This window comes from Herpailurus yagouaroundi, unplaced genomic scaffold (assembly GCF_014898765.1).
Source record: "Herpailurus yagouaroundi ecotype Mexico unplaced genomic scaffold, PumYag 28, whole genome shotgun sequence".
Taxonomy (NCBI): Eukaryota; Metazoa; Chordata; class Mammalia; order Carnivora; family Felidae; genus Herpailurus; species Herpailurus yagouaroundi.
The window spans coordinates 24229798-24245204 of record NW_024412376.1 but is presented as its reverse complement, the minus strand read 5'-3'; the positions used below and the strand labels follow the sequence as shown (position 1 = coordinate 24245204).

The 15407-nt window shown below is 37.4% G+C and overlaps 1 pseudogene; it reads left to right on the top strand.

The window, feature by feature from the left end:
• Positions 1-3202: 3202 nt before the first annotated feature.
• On the top strand, positions 3203-4842 carry LOC121034887 (protein FAM217A-like; annotated as a pseudogene).
• The last annotated feature ends 10565 nt before the right edge of the window (positions 4843-15407 follow it).

The following is a 15407-nucleotide window of genomic DNA, read 5'->3' as shown; positions in this document are numbered from 1 at the left end:
AAAGTGGAAGTTTATATATACCATAAATTATGCAAAAATAAAATTTCCAGCCAGAAGTGACAATCTCCTCCTTCTGTGTTTCCTTTTCCCCTCTAGCTCCTCCTGAAGAAGACCAACATAAATAAATCTATCATTTAAAAAAAACATTATTTCAAAGAATTATTAAATAAGGTAAAATAATTGATGTATACCTATGTTAATTTTTAATTCAGATTCAGCATTTTTAGAGTTCACAATAGCTGGTGAGGTAAATATTACTCCAATTTCACAGATGGAGATCTTGAATATAAAATAATTTTTTTACGATCACATTGTGTCTGTGATAAAGAAAATATATTGAAAACAAGTTGATACATACATTATGTTTTTAAGCTTTAAAAAGTAATCATAATTCAGATTTTTGTTTTAATCTTTATGCTGTCATTTTGAATATCAATATATTCAAAACTAAGTCTCCCTTTAAAAATTTTTTTAATGTTTATTTTTGAGAGAGAGAGAGAGCGCGCATGAGTGAGGGAGGGGCAGAGAGAGAGGGAGACATAGAATCTGAATCAGGCTCCAGGATCTGAGCCATCAGCAGAGAGCTTGATGCGGGGCTTGAACTCACCAATTGTGAGATCATGGTCTGACCTGACATCTGATGCTTAACCAACTGAGCCACCCAGGCACCCCTAAGTCTCCCTTTAAAAAAGGAAAGCCACCAACTTTCCATTAAGTCAATGATTTAAGCAGCTTGATTAAATTGTATTGACTTCTATTTAGAGTTATAATGAAATAGCTTATTGAAAACTAATATAGTCTATGAAGAACAAACAGAACAGTAGGGTGACTTTTTCAGTTTTATTGACAAATATAATTGACAAATAAAATTGTAAGATATTTAAAGTGTACAATGTGATGATTTAATATAATATACCTTGTGGAAAGATTCCCCTCATTGAATTAATTATAACATCCATCACCTCACATATTTCCTTTTTTTGTGTGTATGAGAACATGTAAGTTCTACTCCTTAGTAAATTTTAATTATACATGACAGTATTATAGGATATAATCGCCATGTTATACATTAGATACTTGGAACTTATTCATCTTAAGACTTGAAATTTGTACCTTTTTGTCAACCTGTCCCTATTTCTCTCTCCTGACGATCACTTCTTTTCTCTGTTTCTATGGGTTCAACTCATTTTTAGATGCCACATGTAAGTGCTACTATGCATTTGAAGTTAAATTATTATTAGCCTAAAATACTGTTACAAATATAATATGCTTTATATAAACTTCATGGTAATGGAAAATCGAAAGCTTATAATAGATATACAAAAGGTAAAGAGAAAGAAATCGAAGTGTATTACTATAGAAAATTATCAAATAACAAAAGAAGAAAGTAAGAGAGGGAGAAAGGACCAAACATATTACAAAGCAGTCAGGGAACAATGAACAAAATGGCAAGAGTAAGTCTATTCTTATAAATAATTACTTTAAATATCAATGGGCTATCTTCCCCAATCAAAGGATATACAGTGGCTGAATGGTTTTGAAACATGACCCAACTGTTTCTTCTTTACAATAGACCCACTTCAGCTTTAAGGGTACACATAGACTGAAAGTGAAGGGAAGAAAAAGACATTCCATAAATATGGAAACCAAAGGAAGGCAGATGTGCCCATACTTATATCAGGCAAAATAGACTTTATACCAAAGACTGTCAAAAGAGACAAAGAAGGTCACTATTATATAATGATAAAAAGGTCAACTCATCAAGAGGATATAATAATTATAGATATATCTGTACCAATATATGAGCATCTACATATATAAAGCAAATATTAACAGTTCAAAAAGGATAAACAACAATACAATAAAAGCAGAAATTTGATACCCCATTTTCAATAATGGACAGATCTTCCAGATATGAAATCAGTAAGGAAACATTGGACATAAACTTGATGTTAAACAGATGGACATAACAGATATGTACAGAGCATTTCATCCAATAGCAGTAGAAGGTACATTCTTCTCAAGCACATGTGGCACGTCCTCCAGGATAGATCACATGTTAGGCCACAAAATTACTCTTAATAAATTTAAGAAGATTGAAATCCTATCAAGCATCTTTTCAAATCACAATGGTATGAAACTAGAAATCAGTTATGAGAGAAAACTGGAAAATTAATAATTGTGGAGATTAAACAATGTGCCTCTGAACAACCAATGGGTCAAAGAAGAAATCAAGAGAAATAAAAAAACAAAGCTTATGAGATAACATTTACATTTAGGAGAAAGAGAGGGTCACCTGGGTGGTTCAGTCGGTTAAATGTTGGTCTCTTGATTTCAGCTCAGGTCATGATCTCATGATTCATGCTGACATCATGGAGCCTGCTTGGGATTCATTCTCTCTCTCTCTCTCTCTCTCTCTCTCTCTCTCTCTCTCTCTCTTTCACCCCTCACCAGCTCTCTCTCTTTCTGTTTCTCTCAAGATAAATAAATCAACTTAAAAAAAGCAAAAAGAGAAAGCTCAAATAAACAACCTAACTTTACACCTCAAGGAACTAGAGAAAGGAAAAAAGTAAGTCCAAAATTAGCAGAGAAAGGAAAAAACTAAGATCAGAGAGGAAATAAATGAAAGAGACTAAAAAGACAATAGAAAAGGTCAATGAAACTCATAACTGTTTTTTGTTTGTTTGTTTTGTTGATGATAAAATAGACAAAACTTTGTGAAACTTACCAGGAAAAAAAAAAAGAGAGGACTCAAATAAGTAAAATTGTAAATGAAAGAGGATATATTGCAACTGGTAACTACACAAATACAAGAATCATAAAAGACTTTTAGAAGCAATTATATGCCAACAAATTGGGCAACCTAGAAGAAATGGATAAATTCCTCGAAACATATCATCTACTGAATCAAGGAGACTGAGCTTGAAGAAATGGAAATCTGAACAGACCAATGAGTAGTCAGGAGATTGAATCAGTAATCAAAAACCTCCCACTGGCCGCTGGAGAAGCTTGCAGAATCCTGCGGCTGGCTGCAGGCCTGGCAGGCTGTCCACACTGAAGGAGCCAATGCCCACCTCCCTTCCTGTCCTCCTGTTGCCAGAAGGCCCAGGTGGAGGGGGTGCCCATCCGGTCGTTCACCACACATGTGAGGAGGCATGGGGTTGAAGGTTGCAGAGTGTTTGGAGACCATGCTGGCGATGACATGTGGGCTTGGGGTGCCACGGGGTATTTCAAAAAATGGGGAAAATACAGGAGAAAAAATGGTGAGAACCATGGTTATCAACCCGATACAGCAAACATTTCTCTTGAGAATCTGTCTCACTGGAATTTGGATTCAGAAGTTGCTGTTCCTGAAAATGGAAACCTTTCTCCTTGGAAGACACAGTGTAGAACCACTTGGAAATTTCATCTAACAACTGATGTTAGAGCTTCATTTGTCAGAAAATGCTTACAAAAGAACACAGAATGGTAAACAATGGATATTTTAATTATGGAGTTATCCTTTACTGAAGGAAGTATCACAGAGAACAGAGATTTCAGAAAATCAATGGGAGCTGGTAACCAATAATCCCATAAGTGTCCTTACTCTGAACCACTCAGTAACTAATGCTTCAGTTGATAAGCAAGGTTTTTATTCTTGGACTGCAGATGCCATTAGGTCTCTGCTGGTCCTATGCTGCTGGAGACTTTTTGAAGGATAGAAAGGAGCTTCACACTGATCCACATTCAACTATATAAAACAACCACAGTGCTGAAACTTTAAATGCTCCAAACTGGAATTTGAAACATGGATTACAGCAGTGTGGAAGAAAATTTAAGAGATCAAAGTGATCCATCTAAAAATAAAAATAAAAAAAAAAACAAGTGACATTTTACTCAGATATTTTTAAATATTTATTTATTTATTTTGAGAGAAAGAAAGAGCATGAATGGGGGAGGGGAAGAGAGAAAGAGAGAGGGAGAGAGAGGGAGAGAAAGAGAGAAACAGAATCCTAAGCAGGTTCCATGTTGTCAGCGTGGAGCCTGATGCAGGGCTCAATCCCAGGAACTGTGAGATAATGACCTGAGCTGAAAACAAGACTCTTAACTGACTGAGTCACCCAGGTGCCCCTCAGATATTTTAAAAAGATGGACCTGAACCTAAAGCCAAAACCAGTAGAAAACCAGAATCTTTCTGTATTCTGATTTTCTTTACTACTCATTTTAGTACACTGGTCTTGCCCAGATTAGTCCTCTCAAAGTCCAAAAATTGGAAAGGAAGAGTGGAATACCCGAAAGCTCTGTTGCACATTTGACTACTCATTTATTGGAAATGGAAACAATACAACATATGATTATACAAAAAGAGAACAAAGACTATAAACTACTTCAGTAGTTACTGAACTATTGACTTTTGTACTTCAGTAGTTACTGAACAAACATCTCCCTTCAAAGCTACACCCAAAATGAGACAGCCAAATCTTTCTGACTCTTTGAGGATTTAGACAATTTGTGTAGATAAAGGCCAAGAAAAAAGAAAAAAAAAAAAAACAATTATTGTTTCTTGCAAGCTTGAACAAAATGCTTCCCAATGGAATTGGAACAACATTGGCAAATACAAATGAAATTCTAGACCATCGTCTCTAAAAAGTTTATCCAGCACAAAACAACTGATTGCCACTTATGATGATTTTAAGTGTACCAAAATCTCCATTTGAAATGCATGAAAAGAACTTGCAACCAAGCAGATTATTATCCAAACACCTGGTTAAAATGGTCTCAACAAGGTGTCTGCCATATAGGTCTCCAATATCAGTTTCTCCTATACCTCTGTCTTTTCCTGATAAGCAAAGGGAGAATTAAGGCACCAGTGACCAAAAAACCCCCCAAAAACCAAAAAAAAAAAAAAAAAAAAACCCAAAAACAAAACCACGCCCCCAACACACACCCACACCATACACAACTTTACCAAAAAGAACATAGTATTGAGCAAGACTATTCTAAGTGCTCATCCACTGACCAAAAATAACTCTTTCATACATCTCAGTGTAAGCAAATCTATTCCGAGAAGCCCAGTTAAAATACAATTAATCAGTCTGAGATACAGGTATTAAACACACACACACACACACACACACACACACACACACACACCAATTACTTGATGTGATATGGAGTGGAACTTGAGAAAAGCACTGATGAGATGTCTGTATATAATAAATCCATGGGCATTCATACTGACATACTTGATAATATTTTCCATGTTTGAAAGAAATGCTTCACTACATAAACTATTCTATTAAAAAAGTTGTTCTTTTGTTGTGATTGTTTTCCAGTATAATTCCATCATCAATAAGTGGTATAATTGACCTAAAAAAATATCCCAACAAAGACAAGTTCAGAATCCAATGGCTTCCCTGGTGAATTCTATCAGACATTTTAAAAAGAATTCCAAAAATAAAACAAATGAGGGAACATTTCCAAACTCATTTTACAAAAAAAAAAAAAAAAGAGAGAGAGAGACAAACCAAAAAACATATAGAGAGTAAACTGATTGTTACCAGAGGGTAGGTGGGTGGGGAGGATAGCTAAAGTAGATGAAGGGGATCATGAGGGGATTAAGATTACACTAACCTCCTGCAGTTAACATAACACTGTATGTTAACTATACTGGAAATTAAAAACAAAACAAAACTCATTTTACAAGGTCAGCATTACTCTGATACTGAAGCCAAACAAGGATATTAAAAGAAAAGAAAATTACAGGCCAATATCCCTGATGAACATAGATGCAAAACTCTTCAACAAAATATTAGCAAACCAAATTAAACAACACATTGAAGGATCATACACCACGATCAAGTAGGATTTGTTCCAGAATGAAAGGCTGCAGCAACAGTTGTAAATCAATAAAGGTGACACGCCATATTAACAAAATGAGGGATGAAAATCATACAACCATCACAACAGATACAAAAAGGGTATTTGACAAAATTCAACATTTATTCATCACAAAAAATCTCAACAAAGAACAAAGAAAAAATACCTCTCTATATGCCACATATGTCAAGCCCACAGCTAACATTAAACTTGATGGTGGAACACTGAGAGCTTTTCCTCTAAGATCAGGAACAAGAGAAGGACTCCCACTCTGGTCACTAATATTCAACACAATATGGAGTTCTTAGCCAGGGTGATTAGGCAAGAAAGGAATAAAAGGCAATCACATCAGAAAAGAAGAAGTAAAATTGTGATTATTTGCAGATGACATGATATTAAATACAGAAAACCCTGAAGACTGCACCAAAAAAACAATTGGAACTAACAAATAATTTCAGTAAAGTTGCACTATACAAAATGGATTCACAAAAATCAGCTGCATTTCTATATAGCAACAGTGAACTATCAGAATTTAAGAAAATAATCAATTCCATTTATAATACATCACCAAAATATTCTTGAGAGAAAATGCTATATCAATAATTTGACCAATACCTAGTTACAGAACACTGACCGTAGAGAAATTGGAAATCTCAAAAGAGCAATCATTTTTTGAGAAAATTACAAGAAATACACATCCTGAAAGAACTGTCATATGTTAGAGGAGAGATGACAACAAACAATGTGGCTGTTAAAACAACATAGGAATAAATAATAGAAAATTATGATATTTGTCCATGGAAGATAATTGACAAAAAATACAGTTAACAACTCTGTTCCAGTAGATTCAGTTAATCATGTATCAGAAGCTGAAATTTCAAATGGGAATTCAGAAGTGAAGTACATTTGACTCATTTTAAGTTTTAGCTTTTCATAAAAGGTTGTCTTAACTTCAAGGTAATAACATTGGGAAATTGATAATTCTATAGAGCATTCTTTTATTCCCCTACTTGTTTTTTCTGCCCTTTTGATTGTGAATGTGATCAAGATTTTACTTAATAGAATATGAGAAGAGTGCTCTAAATAACAGAGATTGTAAAACATTTCTGTCAGCATGTTATCTATGAAGAATAAATTTCATTTTGTGCTATAGTTTCCTTCAAGAAATTCTTTGGAGAGTGGCAACATAAATCCATTTAGCACTATATTGTCGTTGGATATATAGATTTTGATATAACATAATATGCTTTTAAAGCACTACAGTAGAGGTTTCGAAAATTATACTGAGTTCACTTCTGTGTGTGCCACCAAATTACTTTTCATGCTGATTGCATTTATTCTTATACTGATTTTTTTTCCTGTGTAAGGTTTTGTGATTCTTGAAAATAAGCACTAGATATTATTATTTTTCCCCTGTACCCACAAGAATTACATAATAAAACTTCCAATATTTAGAATTGGATTGAGTTGAATTGAAATAGGATTGAATTAAACTGTGTTGAACTACCTGTTGTTCCAGAAAGGGTCTATTCAGAAGGTGAGTACCTGTCATTCTGGAATCTGGGATATTTTCTGAGGAACACTAGCTACTATTGCTGTGTAACAAATTAGTCAAAAATTAGGTGGCTTAAAACAACAAACATTTGTTTTCTCATAGTTGCTGTGAATCAGGAATCAAGTGAGGCTACCTGGATGCCTCTGCCTCAAGGTCTCTTACAGGGGTCCTGTCAAAGTGTTGACTAGGCCTGTGATCTTATCTGAAAGCTCGACTGGGGTAGAAGCTACTTCCAGGCTCACTCATGTGGTTGCTGGCAAGATGCAGTTACTGGCTATAGGCCAGGGGTCTCCCTCCCTCAGTTCTTAGCCATGTGCATCTTTGACTAGGGCAGCTCAGAACACACTGGCTTGCTTCTCTGGGTGAGCAAGAGAGTGAGAGAGAACAGTCAAGACGTAAATTAAGGCTATTTTTATAACCTAATCTCAGAAGTGACACTCCATCACTTTTGCCATATTCCCTCATTAGAAGTTAGTGACAAGGGCCAGCCTACATTCAAGAAGAAAGAATGAAACAGGCAGAGATCACTGGAAGCTACCTTAGCGGTCATCCGTCATAGTATCTTATGCCCCTGATTCATACAATCCAGCTCTTCACTTATTTTCTGTGTCATCTATTATTATTTTCATGGGAGAGAACACAATTGAGCTTATTAGTTTTTGTATTATTATTTTCAATTTGCTATGTTAATTATACTGTGCCTCAATCCAAAACATTCATGATATAACTAGTTTTCAAAAATTATTTTGTCATCTATGATGAAACTAATAATGACTCATTTAATACTAAGAAATACATATCACCATAAGATAATATTTATGTTAAGAAAAAAACTACAGTAACATGATTTAATTCTATGCATTTAGTGGTATTTCTCTTACTAAGTATCACTCTTAGCCTCCTTTCCTAATATGCATGATAATTTTTCTTTTAAAATTTAAAGCAGGGAAGCCTGGGTGGCTTAGTCAGTTAAGCGTCCGACTTCGGCTCAGTTCATGACTTCGGGCCCCACAACAGGCTTGACACATTCTGTGTCTCCCTCTCTCAGTGTTCCTCCCCAGTTAGTGCTCTGTCTCTCTGTCTCTCTGTCTCTGTCTCTCTCTCTCAAAAATAAATAAACATTAAAAACATATTTTCAAATAAAAATAAAATTTAGAACAAAATAGGGGAAATGAGAATTTCAATAATCTTGAAAACAACATGCACAAATTAATCTGTACGCTAATTATCTTTGAAAAATTACTGAAATCTTATTTTGAGTTTTTAATTTGTGACTTTTGCTACTGTAATATCAACACAAATTTTCTTTTTTTAATGTGTACTTATTTTTGAGAGAGAGAGGGAGAGAGAGAAAGAGCTTGCGAGTGTGGGAAGAGAGGAGAGAGAGGGAGACACAGAATCCAAAGTAGGCTGTAGGCTCCAAGCTGCCAGCACAGAGCCCAACATGGGGCGTGAATCCATGAACTGTGAGATCATGACCTAAGCTGAAGTCTGATGCTTAACCAATTGAGCCACCCAGATGCCCCTCACTATGAATTTGTTAAAGAACCTTCAAAAAAAAAAAGAGCTGCTAAAGTAAAAATTGTTAGGTTTCCTGAAGTAATTGACATTTTTCTTTTTATTTCAACGGAGATATTAATTATATTTATAATGGAATTGACCAGACGAAGGCATCTTTGTGGCATGGATCCAGGAAACAATGAAAATAAAATAAAAAGATGTGTGAAGGCATCACTTACGGTTGGCCTAGTAATTATAGACGGTTACCATACATTGGACCTGGAAAAAGTCATAGTGGTTGTTTTTAAATTTTCTTTCCTATTTCCTTCTTAGAGTTCCCCCAAAAAATGTTTGTGGTAGTAAACACGTGCTGTTGCCCTCTAGAACAGATGTAAAGCCAGCATACTACTGTTGCCTACGTTTTTCCACCATTTTTCCACCATTGCTTATAATGTTCCTTAGGATGTCCTTGAGCTAAATAGAGACAAGAGGAATATTGTATATGTTATCTCACAATTTGCAGCTAAGTAATGTTTCTTACTTAGACCATTTTGCTCCAGCTGTTTTTACCACTACAAAAGACTAAAAGAACACAAATAAACAAACAAAAATCCAAACCCTGAAACATAAGTAGTTTAATTACTATAGCAAAAAAGCATCTTTTTTATATTTGAAATTTATTGTCAAATTGGTTTCCATACAACACCCAGTGCTCATCCCAACAGGTGCCCTCCTGAATGCCCATCACTCACCCTCCCCTCCCTCTCACCCCCCCATCAACCCTCAGTTTATTCTCAGTTTTTAAGAGTCTCTTATGGTTTGACTCTCTCCCTAACATTTTTTTTCCTTCCCCTCCCCCATGGTCTTCAGTTAAGTTTCTCAGGATCCACATAAGAGTGAAAACATATGGTATCTGTCTTTGTATGACTTATTTCACTTAGGATAACACTCTCCAGTTCCATCCATGTTGCTACAAAAGGCCATATTTCATTCTTTCTTATTGCCAGGTAGTATTCCATTGTGTATATAAACTACAATTTCTTTACCCATTCATCAGTTGATGGACATACAGGCTCTTTCCATAATTTCGCTATTGTTGAAAGTGCTGCTATAAACATTCGGGTACAAGTGCCCCTATGCATCAGCACTCCTGTATCCCTTGGGTAAATTCCTAGCAGTGCTACTGCTGGGTCATAGGGTAGGTCTATTTTTAATTTTTTGAGGAACCTCCACACTGTTTTCCAGAGCAGCTGCACCAGTTTGCATTCCCACCAATAGTGTAAGAGGGTTCCCGTTTCTCCACATCCTCTCCAGCGTCTATAGTCTCCTGATTTGTTCACTTTAGCCACTCTGACTGGTGTGAGGTGGTATCTGAGTGTGGTTTTGATTTGTATTTCCCTGATGAGGAGTGACGTTAAGCGTCTTTTCATGTGTCTGCTGGCCATCTGGATGTCTTCTTTAGAGAAGTGTCTATTCATGTTTTTTGCCCATTTCTTCACTGGATTAGTTGTTTCTCAGGTGTGGAGTTTGGTGAGTTCTTTATAGATTTTGGATACTAGCCCTTTGTCTGATGTGTCATTTGCAAATATCTTTTCCCATTCCGTCAGTTGCCTTTTAGTTTTGTTGATTGTTTCCTTTGCAGTGCAGAAGCTTTTATCTTCATGAGGTCCCAATAGTTCATTTTTGCTTTTCATTCCCTTGCCTTTGGATATATGTCAAGTAAAGAAATTGCAGCTGAGGTCAGAGAGGTTTTTTCCTGCTGTCTCCTCTAGGGTTTTGATGGTTTCTGTCTCACATTCAGGTCCTTTATCCATTTTGAGTTTATTTTTGTGAGTGGTGTGAGAAAGTGGTCTAGTTTCAACCTTCTGCATGTTGTTGTCCAGTTCTCTCAGAACCATTTGTTAAAGAGACTGTCTTTTTTCATTGGATATTCTTCCCTGTTTTGTCAAAGATTAGTTGGCCATAATTTTGTGGGCCCACTTCTGGAGTCTCTACTCTATTCCATTGGTCTATGTATCTGTTTTTGTGCCAATACTATGCTGTCTTGATGATGACAGCTTTGTAGTAGAGGCTAAAGTCTGGGATTGTGATCCCGCTTTGGTCTTCAGAATTACTTTGGTTATTCGGGGCATTTTGTGGTTCCATACAAATTTTAGGATTGCTTGTTCTAGCTTCGAGAAGAATGCTGGTGCAATTTTGATTGGGATTGCATTGAACATGTAGATAGCTTTGGGGAGTATTGACATCTTAACAATATTTATTCTTCCAATCATGAGCACAGAATGTTTTTCCATTTCTTTGTATCTTTTTCAATTTCCTTCATAAGTTTTCTATAGTTTTCAGCATACAGATCTTTTATATCTTTGGTTAGGTTTATTCCTAGGTACTTTATGCTTCTTGGTGCAATTGTGAATGGGATCAGTTTCTTTATTTGTTGCTTCATTATTAGTGTATAAGAGTGCAACTGATTTCTGTACATTGATTTTGTATCCTGCAACTTTGCTGAATTCATATATCAGTTCTAGCAGACTTTTGGTGGAGTCTATCGGGTTTTCCATGTATAATATCATGTCATCTGCGAAAAGTGAAAGTTTGACATCATCTTTGCCAATTTTGATGCCTTTGATTTCCTTTTGTTGTCTGATTGCCGGTACTATCACTTCCAACACTATGTTAAATGACAGCAGTGAGAGTGGACTTTCCTGTCGTGTTCCTGATCTCAGGGGGAAAGCTCTCAGTTTTTCCCCATTGAGGATGATATTAGCTGTGGGCTTTTCATAAATGGATTTTATGATGTTTAACTATGTTCCTTTTATCTCCACTTTCTCAAGGGTTTTTATTAAGAAAGCGTGCTGAATTTTGTCAAATGGTTTTTCTGCATCGATTGGCAGGATCATATGGTTCTTTTCTTTTCTTTTATTAATGTGATGTATCACATTGATTGATTTGCGAATGTTGAACCAGCCCTGCAGCCCAGGAATGAATCCCACTTGATCATGGTGAATAATTCTTTTTATAAGCTGTTGAATTCCATTTGCTAGTATCTTATTGAAAATTTTTGCATCCATATTCATCAGGGATATTGGCCTGTATTTCTCTTTTTTTGCTGGGTCTCTGTCTGGTTTAGGGATCAAAGTAATGCTGGCTTCATAGAATGAGTCTGGGAGTTTTCCTTCCCTTTCTATTTGTTGGAACAGCTTGAGAAGGATAGGTATTATCTCTGCTTTAAATGTCTGATAGAATTCCCCTGGGAAGCCATATGGTCCTGGACTGTTATTTGTTGGGAAATTTTTGATGACTATTTCAATTTCTTTGCTGGTTATGTGTCTGTTCAAGTTTTCTATTTCTTCCTATTTGAGTTTTGGAAGTGTGTGGGTGCATAGGAATTTGTCCATTTCTTCCAGGTTGTCCAGTTTGTTGGCATATATTTTTTCATAGTATTCCCTGATAATTGCTTGTATTTCTGAGGGATTGGTTGTAATAATTCCATTTTCATTCATGATTTTATCTATTTGGGTAATCTCCCTTTTCTTTGTGAGAAACCTGGATTGTTGTGTTTCCATTTTCATTTGTTTCCATATATTTTTACATTTTTTCTCTAATTAACTGGTTGGCCCATTAATTCTGTAGTACGGTGTTCTTTAACCCCCATGCTTTTGGCGGTTTTCCAGACTTTTTCCTGTGGTTGATTTCAAGTTTCAGAACATCGTGGTCTAAAGTGTGCATGGTATGATCTCAATTCTTTTATACTTATGAAGGGCTGTTTTGTGACCCAGTATGTGATCTATCTTGGAAGATGTTCCATGTGCAGTCGAGAAGAAAGTATATTCTGTTGCTTTGGGATGCAGAGTTCTAAATATACTTGTCAGGTCCATCTGATCCAATGTATCATTCAGGGCCCTTGTTTCTTTATTGATCCTGTGTCTAGATGATCTATCCATTGTTGTAAGTGGGGTATTAAAGTCCTCTGCATTACCACATTCTTATCCATAAGGTTGCTTATGTTTGTGATTAACTGTTTTATATGTTTGGGGGCTTCTGTATTTGGCACATAGACATTTATAATTGTTAGCTCTTCCTGATGGATAGACCCTGTAATTATTATATAATGCCCTTCTGCATCTTTTGTTACAGCCTTTAATTTAAAGTCTAGTGTGTCTGATATAAGTATGGCTACTCCAGCTTTCTTTTGACTTCCAGTAACATGATAGATAGTTCTCCATCCCCTTACTTTCAATCTGAACATGTCCTCAGGCCCACAATGAGTCTCTTGTAGACAACAAATAGATGGGTCTTGTTTTTTTGCCCATTCTGATACCCTATGCCTTTTGGTTGAAGCATTTAGTCCATTTACATTCAGTGTTTTTATAGAAAGATATGGGTTTAGAGTCATTGTGATGTCTGTAGGTTTCATGCTTGTAGTGATGTCCCTGGCACTTTGTGGTCCTTGCAACATTTCACTCACAGAATCCCCCTTAGGATCTCTTGTAGGGCTGGTTTAGTGGTGATGAATTCCTTCGGTTTTTGTTTGTTTGGGAAAACTTTTATCTCTCCTTCTATTCTGAATGACAGACTTGCTGGATAAAGGATTCTCGGCTGCATATTTTTTCTGTTTACCACATTGAAGATTTCCTGCCATTCCTTTCTGGGCTGCCAAGTTTTAGTAGATAGGTCTGCCACTACTCTTATGGGTCTACCTTTGTAAGTTGGAGCCTGTTTATCCCTAGCTGCTTTCAGAATTTTCTATTTATCCTTGTATTTTGCCAGCTTCACTATGATATGTTGTGCAGAAGATCAATTCAAGTTATGTCTGAAGGGAGTTCTCTGTGCCTCTTGGATTTCAATGCCTTTTTCCTTCCCCAGATCAGGGAAGTTCTCAGCTATGATTTGTTCAAGTACACCTTCAGTCCCTTTCTCTCTGTCTTCTTCTTCTGGAATCCTTGTGATACAGATATTGTTCCATTTGATTACATCACTTAGTTCTCTAATTCTCCCCTCGTACTCCTGGATTTTTTTTTTTATCTCTCTTTTTCTCAGCTTCCTCTCTTTCCATAATTTTATCTTCTAATTCACCTATTCTCTCCTCTGCCTCTTCAACCCGTGCTATGGCCACCTCCATTTTATTTTGCACCTCATTTATAACATTTTTTAGCTCTTCATGACTATTTCTTAGTCCTTTGATCTCTATAGCAATAGATTCTCTGTTGTCCTCTATGCTTTTTTTAGCCCAGCGATTAATTTTATGACTATTTTTCTAAAGTCTTTTTCTGTTATATTTTAAATCGTTTTTGATCACTTCATTAGATGTCACTATTTCCTAGAGTTTCTTTTGAGGAGAATTCTTCCGTTTTGTCATTTTGGATAGTCGCTGGAGTGGCACAGAACTACAGGGCACTTCCCTTGTGCTGTCTGGAGTAATTTGCATTGGTGGGCGGGGCTGCAGTCAGACCTGATGTCTACCCCCAGCCCACCCCTGGGGACACAGTCAGATGAGTGTATACCTTATCTTCCCCTCTCCCAGGGGCAGGACTCACTGTGGAGTGGTGTGGCCCCTGTCTGGGCTACTTGCACACTGCCAGGCTTGTAGTGCTGCCTGGATGGGATCCGGTGTATTAGCTGGGGTGGATCCAAAGGTGCACAGGGATGGGAGGGGCAGGCATAGCTCGCTTTGCCATTGGAGATCCCCTGCATGAGGGCCCTGTAGCACCCAGGATTGAGGCAGCCCCATCGGAGGAATGGATCCACAGAAGCACAGCATTGGGGGTTTGTGGGGTGCAAACAAGTTTGGTGACGGGAACTGGTTCCCTTTGGTATTTTGGCTGGAGGATGGGAGAGGGAGACGGTGCTGGCCAGCGCCTTTGTTCCCCGCCAAGCTGAGCTCTGTCTCCCAGGGCTCAACAACTCTCCCTCCCGGTAGGTATCCTCTTGCCCTCCCTGCTCCCTGAGAGCAGAGCTGTTGACTTTTAACATTCCAGATGTTAAGTCCAACTGGCTGTCAGAACTCAGGGAGTTTGGCCCATCTGCTTTTACAAGCCAGATTTCAGGGGGCTCTGTCTTGCCGGGCAGGCTGCCCCTCGACTGCCCCAGATCCCTCCCACCAGTCCGTGTAGCGCGCACCACCTCTCCGCCCTTCCTACCCTCTTCTGTGGGCCTCTTGTCTGTGCTTGGCTCCAGAGACTCCGTTCTGCTAGTCTTCTGGTGGTTTTCTGGGTTATTTAGGCAGATGTGGGTGGGATCTAAGTGATCGGCAGGACGAGGTGAGCCCAGCGTCCTCCTACGCTGCCATCTTGCTCCTCTCTCAAGCAAGAAAGCATCTTAGTCTTGAAAAATACTGGGGCTAAGGCCCAAACAGCTGGGCGTAGTAGTGGGTGGAGAGAAAGGAGATTTCTTTGCAGGCAATAGCTTATTTTTTGTTTTGTTCAGGCAATTTGCTTGTTTGTTTATTTGCTTTTGTGCTAGTTGCTTCTGTGTACGTCCTAGCATTTCTGCAATC